Genomic DNA, 14,057 nt, shown 5'->3' on the forward strand with positions numbered 1-14,057 from the left:
TTATAATGAATGACTGTGAAATATTTCTTTGAAAGTCAGAAACATCACAAAAAAGTGGTTTTCCTTCTATTTGCCTTTCAAAGGTGAGAAATGACCAATTAGTTCCCGAATAAGTCTGGAGATAGATGAACTACAGCAGAGAAATATAATATCCATTCTTGCATCACAGCTTAAAATGAAAGATATAGCAAAAGGCAAAGGATTATAAATTAAAAACCAAGGACTTAAAGAGGGATGGTGGTGGCAGAGAATCCCATGTTTAAGACTGCAATATCACAAAGATGTGGATTTTTCTCTTTTGGAAAACAAATTCTGCTCACTAGAAGATTTACTTTAGTGTAAAAGGTCACATCTGGAACGTAATCACTGTGCTCTCTGTTACTTTCTGGTATATACAGGGAGCCTGACCTCTTGCTACAGTTTTGCCAGTGAGGGGAAGAGCTCTGACCCTATTAGGGATTGTGTGTTTATATGGATAAAGAGCCACTACCCTGCTCTACCTGATGACCATTCTCTGGGTAGGGGAATGTGTTACTAGGCTGGTGTGTCTGATGTGGCAGTGATCTGGCCACCTGAGTCGGACTCCTCTTCCTCTCTTTCTTTTTTTATTTTTTATTTTTAAAGATTTTGTTTATTTATTCATGAGAGACAGAGAGAGAGGCAGAGGCAGAGGGAGAAGCAGGCTTCCCGCGGAGCAGGGAGCCTGATGCAGGACTCGATCCCAGGACCCTGGGATCATGACCTGAGCCGAAGGCAGATGCTTAACAACTGAGCCACCCAGGGGTCCCTCCTCCTCCTCTCTTATGTTTGATGTGCATCGTCACTGAAGATGCATGCTCAGTGGAAGCCTACCTTTCCTCTCACGGAACAATTCTTCGGGTAAGAGTGTCTAAGTAACTTCCCTCCTTTACCAGAACATTCAAACATGCTCTGCAAGTTTATTTTTAATAGAAAACTGCCTCAAAGAGATGTATGTACCCAATTAAGCTCTTTCTGCAGCAATGGAAGTACAAGAAGTCTCTTTCTGGATTTGAAGATTCCCTTTTAGATTTCATAATTGAGGAAAGCACTTTTCATGCCATTTCTGTTATTGTGCTAGGGAAACCTAATGGACTCAAAACCTTTCCCAACTCATGGAATTTGGAGTAAGGGGACTGCATGCTTAAGGAGTCATTTTTATTTTCCAGTTCTACACTCTCACACATCTGAGGCTACCATATTTAATAAGGTTACATCAGAAACCGAATTTTTTTGTTTCAGAGGAGCTTTAGCTCTCAAGCAGCTCATAAGCAACTTGGGAAGACAGTAAATACAAGACAACAAACAATAATGAGGTAGCATACTGCGCAAACTAGGTGCTTCAGAGAATAAGCTTTGAGCAGGTAAAACTTGAATTTTGAGGAATAGGTAGGACTTAAAAACGGGGAACTACAAGGAAGGGAGCCAGTATCTGCTGAGTGCTTTGTATTTTTTCTTCTATTTACCCCTCAAAAATGCCTTGTGAAATAAATGATTTTCCTTTTACAGATAAGGAAACGGAGTCTCAGTGAAATTAACTTGCCTAAGGTCAAACAATAAGTAAGTGGTAGATCTCAGACTTCAGTCAGTTCTACCCTACTAGAAAGCTTCTTGGCTTTCTACCAGTCAAATGCCACCTTTTTAGCAGAAAAGTGGCACTGTACGCAGGAAGGAATGATGTGTTGAGCAAAGCAACGCGCACAGGAGTTCTCATTTGTGTTTGGGAGACGATGAGAATTCTGCACAGTTTGAGAGATGGAAGGTGTGTGTTGCAGTTGGGTGTGTGTGTGCGCCCACTGAAGGCTGACAGGAAAGATGCCATGATCAACGACAGTCGCTGTCTTTCTCCAAATTCTTCCGTGAGAGAAGAGAGGTAGAAGATTGGTTTCCACTTCTGTCTTTACCATCTAGTATGTGCAGGTAAGTATGGGGAAGCTAAGCATAAGAGCATTAAAATAAAGCAGTGACAACAAACAAGTGCACACACCCAACTGACTCAAATTTACTACAAAGAACATCACACTTCCCAGAGACAACTCTTAACTGGGATATAAATAAGCATGACTATTAAAAACACAGGGAAAATAATGATGACAATGATGTTGATGATTTTCAAACATACGTTATTCCCAGTGACCATTCTCTGCTTTCAGCTTTGGTGTTTGCCTCTAAAGCATTTTGCACCTTGACACAGGGTGAGTGAAACAATGTTACAAAAGCAAAGGACAAACCTTTAACACTGGGACCCAGTAAAATTCTGTGTTTTCTGCAGTTGATGACTTCCTCCTCCAACCTCTGCCTCTCTGATTTTTCTCTCCCACTCTCTTCCCATTATAAAAATTTAATTGGTTTCATCTTTTTAAATGTCTGCAATATTTAAAAATGCCTCATAGGTAATTTATAAGATATGATGTGCATAAGATCCTGAAGCTAAAATTAGTCCTCCTGCATGACCTCAAACCCAGACGCCCTCTTGAAGCAAGCCTTGTGCATTCTAAGAATGTCTTGTCCTCCAACTCAGGAAACTGGGGCCAACATCTCAGAGAGAGAAGGCAGAAGAGGGGATTAGGAAGAACTGGGAATAAAAAGGAATAAGAAATGGGGTGGCTGGGTGACAGACACTGGGGAGGGTATGTGCTATGGTGAGCGCTGTGAATTGTGCAAGACTGTTGAATCACAGACCTGTACCTCTGAAACAAATAATGCAATACATGTTAAGAAAAAAAAAAAGAAGATAGCAGGAGGGGAAGAATGAAGGGGGGGAAATCTGAGGGGGAGACGAACCACGAGAGGCTATGGCCTCTGAGAAACAAACTGAGGGTTCTAGAGGGAAGCGGGGTGGGAGGATGGGTTAGCCTGGTGATGGGTATTAAAGAGGGCACGTTCTGCATGGAGCACTGGGTGTTATGCACAAACAATGAATCATGGAACACTACATCAAAAACTAATGATGTAATGTATGGTGATTAACATAACAATAAAAATAAAAAAAACCTATGGGCCTATTATAGGTCAATTACACCTGAATAAAACTCAAAATGGGAAAAATTAAAAAAAAAGGAATAAGAAGTTTACGTTATAGTATTTGTTGCAAGTAGGAAGAATCAAGATGATCAAGTAGAAGCTACATGCTTTAAGGAGTCACTTTCATTTTCATTAACAAGTTAGAATGGTTAATATAATAGGCTGACAGTTAAAGACAGACTGGTTCAGTGTTCTGTTGTGATTTACATAATTATCTAGGCTAATAATAAAAAGTCACATTGCTTATGTTTTAAATTGCTCCTTTCGATTGTCTGAAGGAGAACTGAGGCACTTCAGAAAGAAGGAAAGTTTCTGTTCTTTGGGCTACAGTATAGGTCTACTCTAGCTCAAAGGGGAACTAAAAAAAGTTGCCTACATGGAAAAAAAAAGTCACTTGTCTTCCCGGCAGAGGTGGAGATGATGTCCGCTTTAAAGAAATACAAGAAAATGTTGGAGAAAGAAAAATGGAAAGATACATAAGAACTAACAAGTCATCTTCCATGCGTATGACTATTATTTTTTGCTGATGCAGAAATGAGGAGATTCTGTGTCTGAGACTAACCTTGAGAGGTACTTCTTTTTTTTTTTTTTAAGGAACTACATGATTTAAATGAAATGCTATAGATAACAAGGTCCCAAGTGAAAATGGAAACACTTTTCTGTGCTTAATGCTCTATACTTGCTTGCAAAGCATTTAGCATCTAATTCAAATCCTGACAGTTTGGTTTTTCTTGGAAGTAGGTGACTACACAGCAAAACCAACTAAGCATAAAACTCCAGGTAGGGTATTTCTGATTCCGGAATTGTTATGAGATCTTAGACGTATCAACATTCTTTTCTGTGGCTAGAGTGTAGCCTGTATAAACTGAATTATTAATATTAACCTATCCTACAAGGGTGTTCTGAAAAACAGCTACATATTTATCTTGTCAAAGCATTAAATCTCCTAAGGCAAAGGCACAATTTATCCTGTGGCTAAACAGGTTTTCAGAGTAAAGTAAATTCTCAGGAACTCCTATCATTACTAAGGGCTAAAGAAATCTCTTATTTTCTCATAATTCTGTTTACAGGTCCCAGAAGAATACTTATTTTCTAGAATTGGGTAACCACTTACTCTTTAAAAAGAATGCTTACCTTCTGAATCTTAAAATTGGCAAGACATTCTTGGTTGGGTACTTTAGGATCCTTTAGGATTAGTTATAACAAAGAAATGCCACAAATAAATTGAGAGGCATCAGAACTTTGAAAGAGCCAAGTAACTAACTAGTGCTAGTCAAGCAGAACCAATGAAGGCTCATGTAGTTCTGTTGCGCTTAGAGCATAGTGGCTAAGAGCTCAGATGGGCCAGACTAAACAAGTCCCAATCCTATTTCTACTACTTTCTAGCTGTATACAGCAGGGCAAGTTACTTTTACTCTTTTTGTGTATCAGTTTCTTCATCTGCAAATTGAGCTTCATGATAGTGTCCACTTCACGGAGTTGCTGAGATTCAGTGTAAGAAGTGAGACCATGGCCTAGCACACGGTGAGCTATTAACTGCTGTCTCTCCGAAAAGCTGCAAAGGAATAAATTATCCCAACGTCATCTCTTTCACCAAGGTCTTCAAGCTACAGCCTAACTCGGTCTCTGGTATGAGCAACTGGCTCTGGAGTCACCAAGGGATCTGCCTAATTTCAACTGCCAACGTACGTGCGTGCGTGCGTGTGTGTAAGAGATGATGAAGGCAGTACAGAGCTCACTTCTACTGGGCTTTTAAAAGAAAATGGCAATTAATTGAATCCTAAAGTATTTAGCACACTTAGAAATTTGCCTCAGTCTGCTCTGTGCTTTCTGAATTCGAGGCCTTAAAATATGAAAACAGACCACAGATCCTCTGTTCAGTTAAATTTACCTCTCTGCACCCCACAATGCGTGTTATGTTGTGACGTATTAAAAAAGGCGTGCTCCAGTCTTCGCCCGAATTTTTTTGCTCGAACATACTTTTCCTCCATACAATAAGTGTAATACTCCTATGCTTCCTATTATATAATGATTTTTTCTAAGACATAAATAACTGATTTATAATGGGAACTAGAATTTGAATTTTATGTTGCTGAAGGCAAAGTAACAGATGTTAGAAAAATGGCCTTTGTGAACAGTGGAATATTCTAAAGATATTCCTACTCTCCCTGCTCTAACAGGATCATATTATACTCTAAAGTCTCCTTTCTTATGCTTATAAGAAAAGTTACCTTACAGGAGGCATTGTGGTACATTCAACTAAATATAAGGTACCTGGATGGAAAATACAGGTAACACTGTCCCCTTTAGACATGAGTGTTTTATAGTATTTGTCTTTCTCCTTATCTTTCTACTCAACTGCACTCAAATTATGCAGCTATATAACCTTTTTTTTTCTGTATACAGGTAACACTGTGAATGTTTTATTATAATTTTAGATACCTCGTAACTTCACAATATTTATTTCCCTAGTTAAGATAATCTTTTAGAAAAGGTAGTAAAATAAATCATGATGTGAACAGAAGTATATCTTTCAGTTGCTCACCATGCTATGCAAAATTACTTTAAAATATTAGCAGGAAATGTTAACTGTGGGTGATAGGTGGGGCTTGGTACAACACAAAGTAATAAGTCTATTTGACGAAGAAAGAAACCTTTCTGGAAACAGGTGTCTTTATGATTTCCACCTCCAGAGGTTGTGACAGAGTTCGTGTAGACCTAGTTCCAAGAACATTCCACGGGTATGAATTTAAATCCGGCCTTAGCTGCAGCCTTTCCGTATACACTTGAGCAAATCAACTTACTTCTCTGTGTCTAGGTTCTTTATCTGAAATGAGAGGACTCCTGGGACACAGCATAGTGACCACTGTGAAGAGGGGCACTCAGAGCTGCCTGGATCTGGGTGAGACCTAGCCTGCTGATGACCGTGCCTGAGACAGCAGGGAGGCAGCCTCACCTCCTTTGCCCTGTGCTGCGTTCTACTTAGGAAAGACAAGAGAAATCATTTCAACAGAAGTATTGGCTCCTTAGACTTGTTCTCATTCAGCAATTACTGCCAAATGAAATTCTTTGCAGGAGGTTTAAAGTAATGGTTATGTACTGACTGACCTTAAATGTGCAATGCCAGATAGAAAACAGACCATATTAAAGACTTGAAATCAGCAACTTCAGAATTACAGAGGCTTTCCCTACGGGTGAGGTGCATGAGTCAGAAGCAAGTTCAAAAAAGAAAAACTAAGAAAAGTCTGTGACCTCAAATACAAGTGTGTGTGTGTGTGTGTGTGTGTGTGTGTGTGTTTTCCTTTTACTACATATTACAGGTCTGAACTCTATGCTGGGGACCACTCGGTCCACATATGGGAGGGCAGTCTGCTTTGCCTAAGGATTCAGAGCTGCACCGGTTTCTGTAGACTTCTATTCCTGGCCTCCGTTTAGAGGAGAACAATGAGAGATGGGTGTTAAATCTGTCTTCCCACGTGGCCTTCTCTTAAGTGACTGCGGCAGAGAGGGCAAAGTCAGCCAGCTGAGACACAGACACCATAACCTGTGGTCTGTGGAAGAAATGACTCCAGTGATGGAATCCACACTCTCGGCAGCTGCTGTTTCCTCTAGAAATGTGAAAGATCAGATGCGATCTCTAAACAAGGGAATTCAAACATTCACCAGAAATTCACTGTGGAAGATTCTCCCATGCAGAACGTATACTGAAGAAGAAAGCAAGTCAACTGCCACAGCTGCTAGTAGGACCACTGTAGTCTTAGCAGTAGTCATTGTCACAGTATTAAACCGAAATCTCTGGTTTCGTTCGGCCGAGGCAAATTTGTTTCAAGCAAGTGTGCTGGGGAAACAAACCCAACAGGTTTTCTCTGACTTACTGATTCACCCATAAATGATAGCTTTTCCACAAGGGTCAACAAGGACACTTGTTTGTAACTTTCGTTAACAACAGTGCATACAGGGAGTGAGAGAATGCGGGCTATGAGACACGTCAGCTTCTAGTGGACAAGAGAGACAATATGATTCCTTTCGTCTTCTCCCTCCTATGGTGTGGGAGCCGCAGACCTTAAAAGAAGATCTGTATCTATATATGGATATCGAGTGGGGGTTTGGTGTAAAGCATTCTGGGTAAACAGTGGGTGGACACAAGTTAATTACTCTTTATTACTCTCAGTAGTTCAAACTTGAAATATCACCAGCTACTTTGCCATTTAAGTACATTCTATGTGCTAAATAATGGGGGGGGGTGCAGAATGCATGGTGGGCCAGAGTATGAAAATGAAAAAAGGACTGGTTCCTGCTCTCAATGAACTGAAGAAGTCTTGTAGGAGAGTTGTGTCTCATACACAAATAACTATAATGGCAAGACACGGGAGCTGAAGGAGAGGAACAGGTAGAATGATTAGTTACAGATTACTTATAATTAAGGGGTTGGGTAAGGCATTTGGCAGAATTGGGCCTTGAAGGATGGGTAAGATTAGGATTTTTGTACAGGGGAAGGGCATGATGGAGGGTGAGGAGGAGGAGCTGCAGAAAACAACATGAGCAAACACAGGGATCCAGGAAAGTGGGATGTGTGTAGTAACCAAAACAGGCTATCCACAGTATCATCCTCGTGTATTACGGTTTGTTACCGTTTCCACTGACTATGATATTAAAGTTTTTATGTGGTCAGTGAGCTTAAATTCAGCACATCTATTTGAGTCAACCACACACACTTGAGTTGGATTCACTCAATCCTTAATACTTAGAATAAGCCTACAAACAGGTGGTAGGGGAAGGGGCTTAGATCTCCTAGCTACACAACCTTGGGTGTTTATCATTTGCCTCTCCTTTCTCCTGCTGCAAGTGAATGGTCACCTGCTGATGTCAAGGAAAGGAATCTAGCAGGAAAATCAACAGACCTTAACTCTGGTCCTCTTCCTCAAAATACAAATGGAGCCACAGAGATACGCATAGTGGGGAAGGGACCAACCATCAGAAGCACTTGTTGGGCATATCAGGCTTGCCTTTTTTTCCTATTGCAAGGGTATTATGCTAGGTCAAGGCTAATAAAATCTCAAAGGCTACTTGGTCTTTTTTTTTATTTCTCAGGGTAAGTGACTTATAAGGATGTCTTTAAATGAGAACTCAAGACCCTACTTATTCTAGAATCGATAAGGACTTGAACCTAGTAATATCTCATAGGACTCAGATGTGAAAACAAAGAGCATTAGCAATTGTCCTTTTCACTGATATGGGTAGTGAGCATGGTATTTAAACCAAGGTCATTTTTTTAAAAAGGCCACTTAAGTCTCTCTACCATAGAACATTTTAAGGAGGGCCTTATGGATTTCAGAAACAAAGTTCCCTAGTTGCCTGACTGCAGACACCACTTCGTGTGTAAGGGATTAAGACAAGCACTTTGATTAGAGCATATCTAACTCTAAGTATACACAGCCAAGGCACTAAATCAAGTAAAAAGCATAGAGAAATTAACGGTGTCATCACACTTTTTCCTTTGGCTTTATGTCACCAAATGAAAGCCACCTGGAGGCATTCACCTGGGCGGCCACTTTGCACATAACACGGTTTCTAAGACCTTACTCTTTTCCAATTTTTAACATTTATGCTTTTTAGGCAGTGAGAGCGGTGGCGAATTGTTGAATTTTTTGGTTCATGTTAGGTTGTTCCATAGCTATACTTCACATTGTCACGGGAAACATGGCTACGCTATTACAGGTGCAGCAGGAAGGGGAACATTTGATCAACACCTGGTACCTTATCAACTGCTAGTGACCTCCAGCTCTTTTTCCTGGAATTTGATATGCTCGTTATTTTTTTATAATAACCACTTCGGATATGTGATATGACTGGGTTATTAATCAATGCCTGATAGCTAAAGTGGTTTAAATTGCTTTGAGTTTGGCAAATTTTGAATGGCAAATCTATGCTTGTTGTTATAAAAAGCAATTAAGTGAGAAAGACAAATCCAAAGCTGTGATCTTTTCAATAGCTATGAAATACGATTTAAATTTCTCCTTCACTTTCAAGATCATAACCAAATAAAACCTTGGTGACTAAGAAAAAGTAAGAGATTACTGAAATTTTCTTGGTCAAAAGAGCACAGTAGTTTAGTATGAAATACATTTGACTACTAGTAATAACAACACTAGAAGAAAAAAGGGGGGAAAAAAACAAAGCCAGCATTCCACGTACACATATAGATGCCAGGTATCCTCAGTCATATGTATTTTAAAACTAACGTTCTTTTGTAGTGATTATCAGGTTCAACTGCTTTATTTCCATCAGGCCATGAAACTGAGTAGAAATCATTCAATGATTAAATTTGTAAAGGGGTTTAAAGACTTAGTGCTCATTGTGTTAAACAAAAATTTCAAAACTGGTAATTCACTTCCACTAGTTGGCTCACAGCACACATAAAGAACTTACTGAGGCACAAATCACTTAAAAAAAAAAAAAAAAAGGAGTTCAGGACGCCTGGGTGGCTCAGTCAGTTAAGCGTCTGCCTTCGGCTCAGGTCATGATCCCGGGGTCCTGGGATTGAGTCCTACATCGGGCTCCTTGCTCAGCAGGGAGCCTGCCTCTCCCTCTGCCTGCTGCTCCCCCTGCTTGTGCTCTCCCTCTCTCACTCTGACAAATAAATAAAATCTTAAAAAAAAAAAAAAGAGTTCATTCTACCAACATAGACTGGACTTCCTGTGTGTGTGTGGGTGTGTGTGTGTGTGTGTATGTTTGAGTTCTATAATCATAATAATCTTTGTGAATGGGGAAGAGTCATGCAAATGCTTGCTATATGAGATGGCAAAATATCTCTAAAAACATCAGCAACAATGAATGGAAGTTGAAATTTAAAAAGAAAGACAGCAACCAATGAACTTGCCTAAATTATAGAATTAGCTGCCTTCAGTTCTAATCAGGAGACTGATCTACAACTGCAGTAACAAACCATATTAAAAATATCTTGTTCAATAATTGATGAGGGCTAGATTAAACAGACCCCATCTTGCTCATCCTTCTTATTTTCTTGTAGGTGTACAATCACTTTATCCATAGTGGTATGAGGGTAGGAAACCACAGTAAGCTCCTGATGTACAATGGAGCCTACATACAAAGAAAGATGTCCAAATGTAACTTCCCAACCCTATCTGTAGATAAGTGGTCATAAAATATGATTACTGATGCTATCCGGTGGGTATCCTCAAACTACACACAGAGCAGAAAGGAGGGAGAACCGTGTCCTAAACCTAATTTAGTACCCAAAAATATAACTGACTTCCTTTTGGAGACTCAAGATAGTAACCCTAACACTAGTGGAGACCATTTGCACACCTCAAGTGTTAAGCTCTGTAATTCAGAGATATTACAAATTTATTTTTAGATCAGTGAATAAAAGTATTCCATAACTGAGTAACAGCCTCCAGGACCATCCCGTCCTCACTGACATCAAGCAGTGCTACGGAAAGGTCTGTAGTGACAGCTCAGTTGCTACCCTGCGTCTCGGTCCTCCTGGAGCATCACAGACAAGGCTGCACTGATTCAGTTCCAACAGACCACTGAGAGTGAATAAAATCACTCGCTCTGTGTATACCACGTGCTGAGGCTTGGAATACCCTCCTGATAAATGCCCTCTTGCTTCGCTCACCTGGCAAAATTTTCTATTTTATTTCAAACATAGTTACTTTTTCAGTATTTCTAACAGGTGAATTTAAAAAATCTTCCTTATTTGTATCCTATTATTAATACTTTCCTAAAAAATGTTTCTTGGGGCGCCGGGTGGCTCAGTCGTTAAGCGTCTGCCTTTGGCTCAGGTCACGATCCCCAGGTCCTGGGATCGAGTCCCGCATCGGGCTCCCTGCTCAGCGGGAGGCCTGCTTCTCCCTCTCCCACTCCCCCTGCTTGTGTTCCCTCTCTCGCTGTGTCTCTCTCTGTGTCAAATAAGTAAAATCTTTAAAAATAATAAAAATAAAAAATGTGTCTTGGTATCATTATCTACTTGCTTTAAAGTTATTTTAGTCACTGAGTGACAGGCTGAAACATGAGTTACAGTTTAGAAACTATGCCAATAGCTCTGAAAGTAAGAGCTCATTTTAACACTTCTATTATCCTCAGCTTTATTTTTGTTTTAGTGTAGCTATTTCCCCATTTGACAGAAAATACTTTTGATAAAATGAAGTCACCAATGACTTTCTAAATTGTTAAGCCCAGAGCATTCCACACTATTCATCTGCCAACTACGGCCGTGATTTTTCCGTAGGTACCAGCACCATTGTTTACATGTTTTTCTTTAAATGGATTCACTGTTTAATCCTAGATTATGTTAAAAGGGGAAATCAGTATCATTTTTCATAAATCACAGGTTTATACATTTTTATAGTTACACATTTTTCCTAATGCCCATCAGAATAAACCATAAGTATTAAAATTACTTTAAAATTTTTTTAAAAATACTAAAATTATTAAAAAATGTTAACCTAAGTACCACCTGAAAGCTGGTGCACCTCTAGTGATACCTGCACCATACTTGGGGAACCAACACAGAGCGACTACTACTGATTCCTTCTTCCTTCTCAAACCCTCTGTTCTTCTGACCTTCAGGATCTAGCTCCCCCTTGGCTTCCCAATACCCCTCCAACTCCTTCACTGGCTCTGCTCCTTAAATACTAGTATTTTCTAGGATTCCAACCTGGGCCTTTTCTTCTCACCTTGCACATTCTCTCTGACGACGCCAGAGGCATCTCTAAATGAACATGTCTATCGCTGAACTTATTCTCCAGTCTTACATCAATGCATAAACGGTTTCTTTTCCATATTCTCTCTCTTAATTAATGACATTGACATTTATGCAGTTACCAAAGTTAGAAACTTCTCTGGTCAACTCACATTCTGAGTCCACTGTTTTCAGCCTTTCCTGTCCCAACATTATCCACAACACCCTCTGCCTCTCTTCACTCTGATCTGAAACTGGCCTCTCTTTTCACTGAGAAGCAATCAAAAGTCCACATCTATACCTATATATTGTCCCTGCGCCTATCTCAAGACAACCCCTACCTTACATTTGTGCCTCAGATGCCATCCCCCTATCTATTCAAGAACTTTGCTTCTATAATTAGCTTCTTTCTTTTTTGCATCTTTAATTTCTCTTTCTTTACTGGATCAGTCCTATGCAAACATACTGCAAAATTTTCTATTTTTGGAACAAAATTTATCTTTAATCCCACATCCCTCGCTAACTTCCATCCCATTTTCTGCTTCTCACTATAGCAAAATTCTGTGAAACAGTTGCTAGCCATCTCCACAAATGTCCTTCACAACCCATTTCATACAAACTTTTAGAAGACTGCCAACAACCTCCATGTTCCTAAATCCAATGGCTTATTCTCTGTCCATCTAACTCAACGTCTTATGATGCATCCGTTTGGTGCAACAATAACGATACAATCGATCACTGCTCAAATCATTTTTTTCATTTCTGGGACAAAATACTTCCCTGATGTTCCTACTGTCTAGCTGGCTGTTCCTTTATTGTTCTTTCTCTTCTCAACCTCCTAATGTTGACTGGAATGTCCTAGTAATTCATCGTTGACCTACTTTCCTTTTTATACTAACCACTGAGGAAACTTCATCCAAGCTCATGATTTAAAACACCACTCCTAAGCCCATGGCTCACAGATTTTCATCTCTAGCCTGGGGCTCTTCTCTGACCATCAAGACACTCATATATCTAACTGCCTCCCTAACACTTGCACTGAAACATTTAATAAGCAATGCAAACTTAACATTTACAAAGCCAAACTTGTTTTTCTCCCTAAACCTGCTTCTCCCTCAGACTTTCCTATCTCATTTAACAGCACCAATGGTGATTACAAATCTCATTAAATAGCACCAGTTGCTCAGGTCCCAAATTTAGGAGTTACCCATGAACTCTCTTTCCTTCATTTCCCACATTTCCTCTGGTAGTGTCTTGCTGGTTCTATTTTCAAAAATGCACCCCAAATACAATGACGGCTTCTCACCTTCTCCTCCTTCACCTGGCTGGTCCAGCCCAATATTATCTTTCACCTATATTTTTGCAACAGCATCCTAATTGGTCTTCCTGCTTCTGCCCTTACCCTATCACAATCTATTTTCAATAGAGCACCTAGAGGAAACCTGCTAATATGTAAATCAGATCATTTTTCTTATCTGCTCAAAACCTTCCAAATCATACATCTTTCTCTTGGAATAAAAGCCCAAATTATTAGAATGGTCTGCAAGGCAGTAAAGATATGGTTCTATCCTCCTCCCATTCATTTCTGTTTTCATCTCTTCTAAGTCCCCTGCAACCATACACGCCTTCTTGCTGTTCCTCGCAAAAGCATTTGCAACAACTATTCTCTCTGCCTGAAATGCTCTTATGCTATATGTCTGCATGGCCTAAACCCTCACCTCCTTCAAGTCTTTGCTCAAATGTCACTTTCTCAGTGAGGCCTCTTTGAACAATCCTCTTTGAACTCATCTGACTTCCTGCTCTATTTTCCCTTTAGCACTACCTTCTAACATACTAAATAACTTCTTTATTATATTTATCATCTGCTCTCTGTTTCTCTCCACTAGAATGAAGCTCCATAAGACCTGGATTTTTTGTTTGTTTGTTTGTTTGGTTTCCAGTTCCTACAATAGTGCCTGGCAGACAAGAGGTAATAGTTGGATGAATGAATAACTAAGCCACACTCAGTTTCCTTTATTTAAAAGAAAACATTCTGTTGCTTTGGAAGGTTATATCCACCATCAAATTTTACTTTTTTCTTAAATATTATTTGGACGAGTTAACAATCTATAATAACTGGAGGATAGCTGTGGAAAGATCTTAGGCAGGGGCCAATAGGCTCATTCCTCAAAGGAAAAAAATTTCAAAAAGTTCACATCAAAAACCAGAATATATTTAAAAACTAAAATGAATAATCTTATATTTAATGTCTTTCAGAGGCTGAAGTGTAAAAAGCCACTGGCTATCCGAATTTCACTTACTGTCCTAA

The 14,057-nt window shown here is 39.6% G+C and overlaps 1 protein-coding gene across 4 annotated transcripts in view; it reads right to left on the bottom strand.

Annotated features, from left to right (window-relative positions):
- Positions 1–14,057, bottom strand: part of TTC17 (tetratricopeptide repeat domain 17) — a 115,671-nt gene that overhangs the window by 43,831 nt on the left and 57,783 nt on the right. The window lies entirely within an intron of this gene.

This window comes from Halichoerus grypus, chromosome 11 (assembly GCF_964656455.1).
Source record: "Halichoerus grypus chromosome 11, mHalGry1.hap1.1, whole genome shotgun sequence".
Lineage (NCBI taxonomy): Eukaryota > Metazoa > Chordata > Mammalia > Carnivora > Phocidae > Halichoerus > Halichoerus grypus.